Source organism: Saimiri boliviensis, chromosome X (assembly GCF_048565385.1).
Source record: "Saimiri boliviensis isolate mSaiBol1 chromosome X, mSaiBol1.pri, whole genome shotgun sequence".
Lineage (NCBI taxonomy): Eukaryota > Metazoa > Chordata > Mammalia > Primates > Cebidae > Saimiri > Saimiri boliviensis.
Window position 1 is genome coordinate 85,487,843 of NC_133470.1, and position 8,715 is coordinate 85,496,557.

General features: G+C 56.6%; 1 protein-coding gene across 6 annotated transcripts in view; it reads right to left on the reverse strand.

Moving 5' to 3' along the window:
* The window catches only part of ZNF185 (zinc finger protein 185 with LIM domain), a 70,166-nt gene extending 62,656 nt beyond the window's left edge, over positions 1-7,510 (reverse strand). For 3 of the 6 annotated variants that reach the window (XM_074391411.1, XM_074391412.1, XM_074391408.1), the window contains exon 1: positions 7,323-7,506. The gene's annotated coding sequence lies outside the window, so the exon portion shown is untranslated. Of the gene's footprint in view, positions 1-7,322 lie in introns of all 6 variants that reach the window. The other 3 variants (XM_074391414.1, XM_074391410.1, XM_074391413.1) reach the window with 3 other exon arrangements.
* Between the last annotated feature and the right edge of the window lie 1,205 nt (positions 7,511-8,715).

The window sequence follows — 8,715 nt, forward strand, 5'->3', positions numbered from 1 at the left end:
ACAAGAGCTTTACAAAGCCAAGGCTCCAGGTTGCCCAAGCCCCAGAGCCCAGTCAGTCCAGGTAGCTCCCCTGGCCAGAGTCCCTCCACCCCTCCATTCTGGTCCAGCTCCACCTGGGAACCACCAGCAACAGCACCAAGGTGTGAGGGGGGGCAGCTTCCTCCCAGACTGTGCCCCTCCCAGCCTGTCTGACAGCTTCACTTGCTGGAAGACTTTCCTTGGTAAATAGGGGTGAGGTTGAATTCTGCATAGGGTAGGGGTGTGGAGGCTCTTGCCCATTTCCCACCGTAAGCATTCCCTTTGGACAAAGAGCCTCCAGTGGTCCTAGTGTCAGAAAAAGGACTCAAAGAAAGGTCCCCATGTCTTAGGTCCTCTTTCGCTGTCTTTAAAGCAAATGCCTGTGAGCTCAGAGTAAGGGCCCTCCCATAAGGATCCTTCACAAACTCCTCACAGTGTCATGAGCTGCCCTAGGAACAGGGAGGGCTGGGTGACCAGGAGGAGGGTGAAACAGATCATCAAAGCCGGCTTGCTGGAGAATGCAGCCTGCTAAGCAAGGGGCCGCAGATGGCTTCTCCCAGCCCATTCTCCTTCCTCAGAGAGCCACATGGGGCAGCAGAAACAGATGCTGAGAGGGTGGTAGGGACACAACATGTTCAGAGGCCCGCACAGAGCCAGCCACGTGCCATCATCTGTCATGTCATGAGACGGGCACTGGTGCCCTCAGAGCTGGGGAGGGCTTGGTCAAGGCCGCAAAGCCACATATCCGTGCTGGCTCTTCCAACTCTGGAGCAAAGGAAAGAGTACTGACAAGGAGTCCAAGGACCTGGGTTTTAGTCACTGGACACGTCACTCACCCTCCCTGACCTTCACTTATAGCTTTTAGGGTAAATGAGAATGTTCTGCGCCCATGGGAGGGGTAACGGGCTTCAGGAAGCCGTATTCTCACAATGCTCCCTGGCCCCTGCACCTGGTCGTGTGGGGAAGGTGGAGGCTTCAGGGCAGCCCCTCCAACGCCGCAGGACCCCATGCAATGCCACTTCCCTCCCGGGGAGGGGGCTGAGGTCAAAGACCTAAGCAAAGTAGGGAGAGCCTTGGCTGCGGCACAGACTCCCCCTGGAGGCGGCCGTGGGAAGTGCAAGGACAAGCCTGCACGCTCCAAGTGCCGGTAATGGCAAGGAGTGAGGGGGCTGAGGAATGATAAAAGCCCGGAAGCGCGACCTCCACCCCCGCTCAGGTGCCCTCGCCCAGCCCCTTCTCAAGGCACGCACTTGGCTGACTCACTTTGGACCCAGGCTGATTGAAGCCGGCGCGGGTGCCGATGTTCAGACCGAAACGGCTGGAATGATGAAACATTCCATTTGATCAAGCAGCCCCCTGTGGCCAGGTCTGGTGAATCAGGACATTCTGATTCCCAGTGTCCTGCCCTGGAGTCTCAGCAGCTGGCAAGGCAACAGTCAGCAGACAGGTTGCTTTCCTCTGGGAAGGGAATGGAGCAGGCACCACCACAGCCACCGCTGCAGTGGCTGTAGCTGCTGTTCCACGAGTTGCTGAGATCCAGCAACTGGGATGGACCCTTCAAAGGTGATTCAGGAACCCTGGGCAGGGCTGAGCAGCTGGGCCCCGTTTGAGCCTCCTAGTCTGCTGCTCCTCGTGCAGCTCCCAGCAGGCCCAGGATGGACCCCTCTTCCCAGAGCGAGCGTGCACAACCTGCCTGGGATGCTCCAGTCCCAGGGGCTCTTGCCTGGAGGCCAACAGGGGGGCAGGAAGAAGGCGCAGCAAGTGGAAAAAAAAAAGAGCTGGAAGAGACTTAGGTTGCAGAGGGAAAAAACAGAATATGGAAAAAGACGCATGGGGGGTGGTATTTGTAAATGTGCTTTACAGGTAAATGACTTCTGCATGAAAGTCTGGAATTTCACCTCTCCCCATCCCTCCCCTAACACTGCAGCATCTAGACATCCCGGCGTCTGCGCTGGAGGGGCCCTGGGAGGCAGACGTCTAAGGCAGGCCAGCTCCTGCCCAAGATGGTGGGGAGATGGGGGCGAGGAGGAGGGGAGAAGGCCGCCCCGGCCACCTACCACTCCTTGGGGCTCCATGATTCCTCCTGGCTTTCATGCACCCATTTTCTAGTTCGCAGACAGCCAGATACAAGCGACTGTTCAGGGAACAGGGCCATTTCAGGGCTGGCTTGGCTTCAAGGGCCTTCTAAGATGTCTGCAGAGAACAGAGAGCTGGGCGGGGACCCTCTTGTGGGGGCCTGGCTGCTTCTGCACCCGTGGTCCTGCAGCTGTCCCTGCAGCCAGGGAAGCAATGTGGTCTTCAGCCAATCCCAGTCACGCAGAGATGCTAGTCCCATTTGCAGACAAGGCAGCCAGTGGGAAGAGGAGGCTCAGGGCTTATGGAACCCACCACACTTCCCCCTCCACAGTACCTCTCTCCCTATTCGCCTACTTCCTTTTTTTTTTTTTTTTTTTTTTTTTTTGAGATGAAGTCTCACCCTGTCACCCAGGCTGGAGTGTGCAGTGACACCGTCTTGGCTCACTGAAACCTCTGCCTCCCACATCCAAGCAATTCTCCTGCCTCAGCCTCCCAAATAGCTGGGTTACAGGTGCCCACCACAATGCCCGGCTAATTTTGTATTTTTGGTAGAGACTGGGTTTCACCATGTTGGTCAGGCTGGTCTCAAACTCCTGAACTCCAAGGATCTGCCCACCTTGGCTTCCCAAAGTGCTGGGATTCCAGGTGTGAGCTACCACGCCAAGCCACTTTCTTTTACCCTCTTTCCCTCTCCCCTAGGAACACCTCCCCGCCCCCCAACCCCCACACACACCATTGCTGCTATCCATTCAGTCTTTGCCAGAGCAGGGCCAGTGACAGGAAGTCACCCCTACTTGCCCTTGACTAACATCAGCCAAAGCTAATCCTTCTGCCCCAGATGCGGCTGATCACTACTGAGGACCAAAAGGAACAGAAGGAGCCAGCCGCCTCCCCACCTCTCCCGAAGCTCTGACTCCCTATCCTCCTTCTCCTCTCCCACAACCCTCATTCTCATCTTCCTGCCTGCCCTAGGCGCAGAGTCCCCTCGAGTCCACACTCACCTCTAACGCGGCCCGTATTTTTGGATAAGAAAAAGAAAGTCCAGAAAGGAGAAAGCGCGTGCCCAAGACTGCATTGATGTGTGTGCAGCAAGCCTTTTCATAGTGCTAACTGCTAGGCCGGGTGCCGGGGAGATTGGCCTAGTGGGGTGTTACCAGAGCGCGCATTTTCCAAGGAGGTGCCTAGGCTCAGGCCCGAAGAAATGAAAGCGTGGGTAGGGGATCACTTGCAGGAGTGGTGAAGCAAGGCCTGGTTTGAGGGTTTGGTTTTTTTTGTTTTTTTTTTTTTTTTTCAGTTTAAAGCAGGCACTGCCTGATGTAAGCATTTTCACCAGGGATGCTGGTTCTTGTGATTAAAATCCTTGTGCCTGCTCTCTCCATAGCAACTCTCTGCCACATCAAGCTGTCTGGGAAACTGACCTAGTCACCAGAAAGTGGCATGCTGAGCCAAAGATCACAGGGACTACACCAAGGGACCTGGACTGGGTGCCTGAGCTGGGCCCACAAATGGGGTCAAAGCCAGGGACCACCGCCAGCAACCACCAGCAGCTTCAGACTTGCCCACCACTGGCTCCAGAGACGATGTCTCCTCTCTGACCCAGGGCGTGGCTTCAGAGCTCTGCGGGAAGAGGAATGGCTCAGTGGGCGTTGATGAGTGGGTGAGGAGCTGCTCTCTTGGCTGGCCTGGACTCATCTCCCTGCTCCAGGCAGGCACCCTCCCAGTTCCCAGATCCCTTCTGAGATGGGAAATGAGCACACTCACCACAGGAAAAGCCCAGACGGTGTTTCTGAAAGTGGCCTCTGGGACTGCCTGCCAGTCAAATTCCCTGGGACGCATGCTTAAGCTGCAGATTCCCCCTGCATTCTACTTCTGGCGTTGAGAATGATACCCATAGGGCCTCTTGGCTTTTCCTTTGCCAGTCTCTTCTCCACGCAGACCTGTCCTGCTCATGTCCCTGTCAGTTCTGTCATTCCTGCACCCCAGTGCCCAACGGAGAAAGTGATTAAGAAAACGCCTGCCAAATGCATGCATGTGTGTCACTGAGAGAAGGTAATCTGGTTCAGTTTCTAATCAAAGGCATTTGAGCAAGTCTCCCTCTGTGCCTCAGTTTCCCTTTGGAAAAATGAGCTGACACCAGCTCTGCCCACCCTCTAACTCCTCCAAAGGCTACAAGTGAAGAAAGCTAATGAGAAATGTGGCAAAATGTTAACAGCGGGAATTCAGATAAGGCTTCAGGAGTTCTCTGCATGATTCTTACAACTTTTCTATAAGTTTTAAATCAAGGTAAAAAAAAAAAAAAACCTTAAAGATGAAAAGTAACAACAGTGCTGGCCTGATGGCACTCATCTGTAGTGCCAGCTACTCAGGAGGCTGAGGCACGAGGATCACTTGAGCCCAGGAGTTGGAGGCTCAATGTGTTATGAGTGTGCCTATGACTAGCCACTGTACTCCAGCCTAGGTGACAAGGCAAGACCCCAGCTCTTAAAAAAAAAAAAAAAAGGAAAAACCAAAAAGAAGATGATTCACACTTTTTGGTAGGCACGAGAAATCACCCTAAGAATTAAGTGTTCTTTAGTGAGTCATTTGAAATGTGGGTAGATACTGTTTGCATCAGCAGCAGTAATTTCTAAACTGTCTTCCTCAGGTGGGGGCCCACATCCCAGCCAGCATCTCTCTTTCCACCTAGTCCCACCTCGCTCCTTGCCACCACAGCCCTGGAGGAGGGCATCATAGTCCTGGCTCAGCCACCTTCCCTGCCAGGCACCTGGCGCTTGCAGGCACCCAGTGTAGCAGGTGCTCCTGGCTTCAGCCGCCCTTCTGTACTGGTGAGAAAACCGAGGCCTCCAGGGGTTGCAAGACGGGCCCAAGTTTGCACAACTGGATGGCGGCTGAGCTAGAGTTTGAACCCAGTCTGACCTCTAAGCCATTCTCTTAACCACTAGGCTATAAAGATGCCACCCTCGCCTGCCACACACCTGACAAGGTGTGGGACAGTTCAACACCTGCTCCTCTTCTTGGTCTTTGGAAGCAATGACGGCAACCTCTCCTGAGCACGTCTCAGGGACTGGTCCCCCCATGGCACTGCCCGTGTCTTGACATCAGCTGGTTCACTATGGGCACAGTGGGAATGAATGCAGAGCCCCTGGACTGCCCCTAAACATGAGGACCCAGAGGCCTGGACTGCCGCGTGGCTGTCACTCAGGGCTCCAGAGCACTGAAAGGCAGCTCTCCACTCTGGCACTGGCCCTGTCCCATGCCACCAGGGACTGGCAGTGGGGGCAGCCTCAGGGCTGAGCGACAGAAGGAAAGCTTGTGTTACATGTGACCTGGCACCTTATGAGTTGTGGCTTGAAACAAAACCCAAACCAAAGTGATCAGTCACCTGTGGAGGCTGGAGTGGGGAAGCAGGAAGGCAGGCTTCTGGCTTCCAGAATGCACTGAGCCAGAATTGGGGGGCTTTGCTTGGCCTGCAACTGAGGGCAGTTCAGAGAACATGTGCTGATGCCTATCATGGCCAGGTCCCGGGTCCAGTGCTGGGGACCCAGAGTCCCTGCCTGCCAGATCTGAGGAGTCCTCGGGGACAATGAGCAGGAAGACAAGGAGCACAAGTCAGACTAAGGGAGGCTGGCATAACTGCCCTCACATGGGGAAGGCTTTTTCTGGAGTCTGGACTTGAGCTGAGCAGGAAGTGACGTGGACAATCACTGCTGCCATTTCCATTCAGATGGCAGCTCCTTACTGACAGATGGCCTCTCTGTCACTCCTCAGGGCAAGGTATGGGGCTGATTTCTCTTTGGGCCCCCATGTGCAGGAGCTCAGCAAGAAGCGGTTTATGATCTTTAAGGAGTAAGGGGGAGGTCAGACTCGAGCAGCCCCAAAGGAGGTACGGGCCTTGACCTGGTGGCTCCTGAGCTTCTCCTCGTGCTTCCAAGCCCTTCTCCTCCAGGAAACCTTCCCTGATCTTCCCAGCTGGGGTACCTCGATGCTCCGGGACTGAGGAGTCCCTAATGTTTTCATGCTACTCAGAGCTGCAACACCCTAAGTACCATCTCTGTTGCTTGACTCGTGAGTGTCCAGAGGATGGAAATGAACAGATCTTGAGCACCTGCTGCATGCCTTGCCTTGTGCTGAGTGCCTTTGGTCACCTCCACACGGCTGAATGTACTGCGCCCAGCCAGGGGCTGGGAATTAATGGGAGGGGCAGGGGCATCTGAAGGGCCATGAGACCAAGGCAGGACTTAGTACAGGTTCTGAGGCCTTGAGCACTGCTGAATGGGGTGTGAGAGGTTCTCTCTTGGGGCTCCCAGCTTTGGGTCCTGAGATGGTGCTGCACAGCCTTCCACACTGTCAAGGCTCCATGTGCATGGCTCAGCAAGAACACAATTCCTACCATGCCTCAGGTGTTCCAAAGCCGAGGCACACCCGCGACCTACCTTATCTAAGTCCCTAGCAGCCCTGGGTGGGAGGCAGCTTGATGTGCCACCCCCTTAAACTGATAGAGTACCCAGGTGTCCCCAGCTTAGAAGTGGCAGAGCAGGCAGGAGCACCAGAGCTTTCGGTCTTTTTCTAAGGCAAGGTATCCCTCTACCTTTCCAAAAAGGACAGACTCTTGGCTCCCTCTGCCCCCATCAAAACAATCCAGCCACAGAGCTGGTGCACTGCTGATCCCGGCGATAACACCCAGTGACATCTGATTCGGCGCCTTCTGTCTGAGTGTGATCAGCCGCCACTGCATGGGCCTCTCTAAGATTGTCCTTTACCCAGCACATGTCCATCACGGGCCCCAGATCCATCGAGGGGATCCTCTGGGCAAGCCACCCTCTGGATCTCAGTTTCCTCATCTATAAAATGGACACAGGGAGACGCAGGGATGTGAGATTCCCTGATTCTTACAGGCCTACAGTCAACTCAGAGCATCATGGCCCTTAGCCATTTACTAGCAACCAAACTGCGTCTTTCCTAAAGGGCAGGGCAGGGGGCTGAGGCCGGCGAAAGGTACACTTGCCTCAGTAGGGCATGCTGGCCTCCTCTGTCTGTCAGTCTCTTCACTCACAGCGAAAACCAGAAACCCACTGCCTCCCCAGGGGAACCCAGAGAGAGATGCTTGGAGCCAGTAAGGGCTATGGATGGGGAAACTGAGGCCCTGACTTGTCCCCAGCTGGGCACGGACTGGGTGTCCCCCGCTGCCTCCCCGCAGGGCCGCGTCCGTGGCAACTCGACAGCCCTACCTGGCACAGGTGCCCGGCTCGTGGGGCGGGTGGAGGGTCGGGCGGTCGCGGGGCGCGGACTCCCTCGGGTGGGCAGCGCCTGGCCGGGCCGGGCTGGGGAGGCAGGCGCGGGGCGCGGGGCGCGGGGCGCAGCGGGGAGCGCGCAGCTAGGCGAGGAGGCGCGGACTGGGCTCCGCCCGCAGGAGAACAAACAGGTTTTCCCTGGCCGCCCGGAGCCTCGCCCCTCGCCCCTCCCCTCGGCCGGCCCCTTCCTCTGCCCCTCCTGGGGTAGGTAGAGGCGCCTGGCACATTCCGCACATTCTCCCGCCAGCGTCCTCCGCCCGCCCGCCCCTTCTTGGCCCCGCCCCGCGGGGCTGCTGGAGAAATCAAGTCCGGGGCTCCCCTCGCCGAGCATGGGGCGAGCTCCAGAAGGCTCTGCGGTGATGGAAGACTTCCAGGCAAATTCCTCCGGGCCGGTGGCCCCCAGACCAGGAAGCCTCCGCCACGTGAAGGGCCCCCGCTCCTAGTTGCGCGATCTGGCCCCGGCACAGGGCCAACGACTTCCACAGATGCTGTCGGGTTAATTCAATCGAGAACTACTATTCCTAGATCCATTTTACAGATGGAGATCCCAGACAGGGGCGGGGAGGGGGGCGGAGGGCTGGCGGCTGAGATCATCCAGGAAGTACTGGAGGCAGGAAAGGAGAATGAGGGAGCCGCTCACTGTGGAAGGCCATCGTATGAGGGACCCGGGCTCGCAAGGCACAGCCAACGGGGCTGCCTCCCATGCTGGGCAACGAGATAAGTCCAGACCCCCAGAGCCAATGCGGTTCGATATACCTGAGTCGCGCGTTGGTGCTCAGGCAGTTCTTACTGCGCACAAGGCCCTGAGCTGGGCTAGGATGGAGACAGCATGGACGAGAAACCCCTCACCCCACGGCCTCCCAGGTAGGGAGACAATTAAGCTAGCCCCAGAAATGTCATGGAGTTGGCCAGGAGCTGGCCTATCAGGATGATAGGCTCAAAGGAATGAACCAGCGGCTTCTCCTTCATCAAGGCCTGCCAGTGTGATTTTCCCATGGGCCTCCGGATCACCCACTTCTCCCTGTGCCTGCTGCCACCACCCTCGTCCAGACCTGGCCTGGAAGACCAGCCTTGTTGCTGGCGTCCCCTACCTCTGCCCTTGCCTTCCTTCCCCTCAGTCTCTACACTGAGGTCAGGTTAATAGTTCACATGTGCAGCTCCTCTAAGGCTTCCCATTGCTCTCAAGGTAAAAGCCAGACTCCTCAAGATGACCTATCGCTGCAAGTCCAGCCACTCTTCCCTTTGTTCGCTACCTCACAGCCACACTGGCCTTTTCCCATTGTCTTCTGAATACATCACATGGCCCTCACCTTGGGGTGTTTGCTCCTGC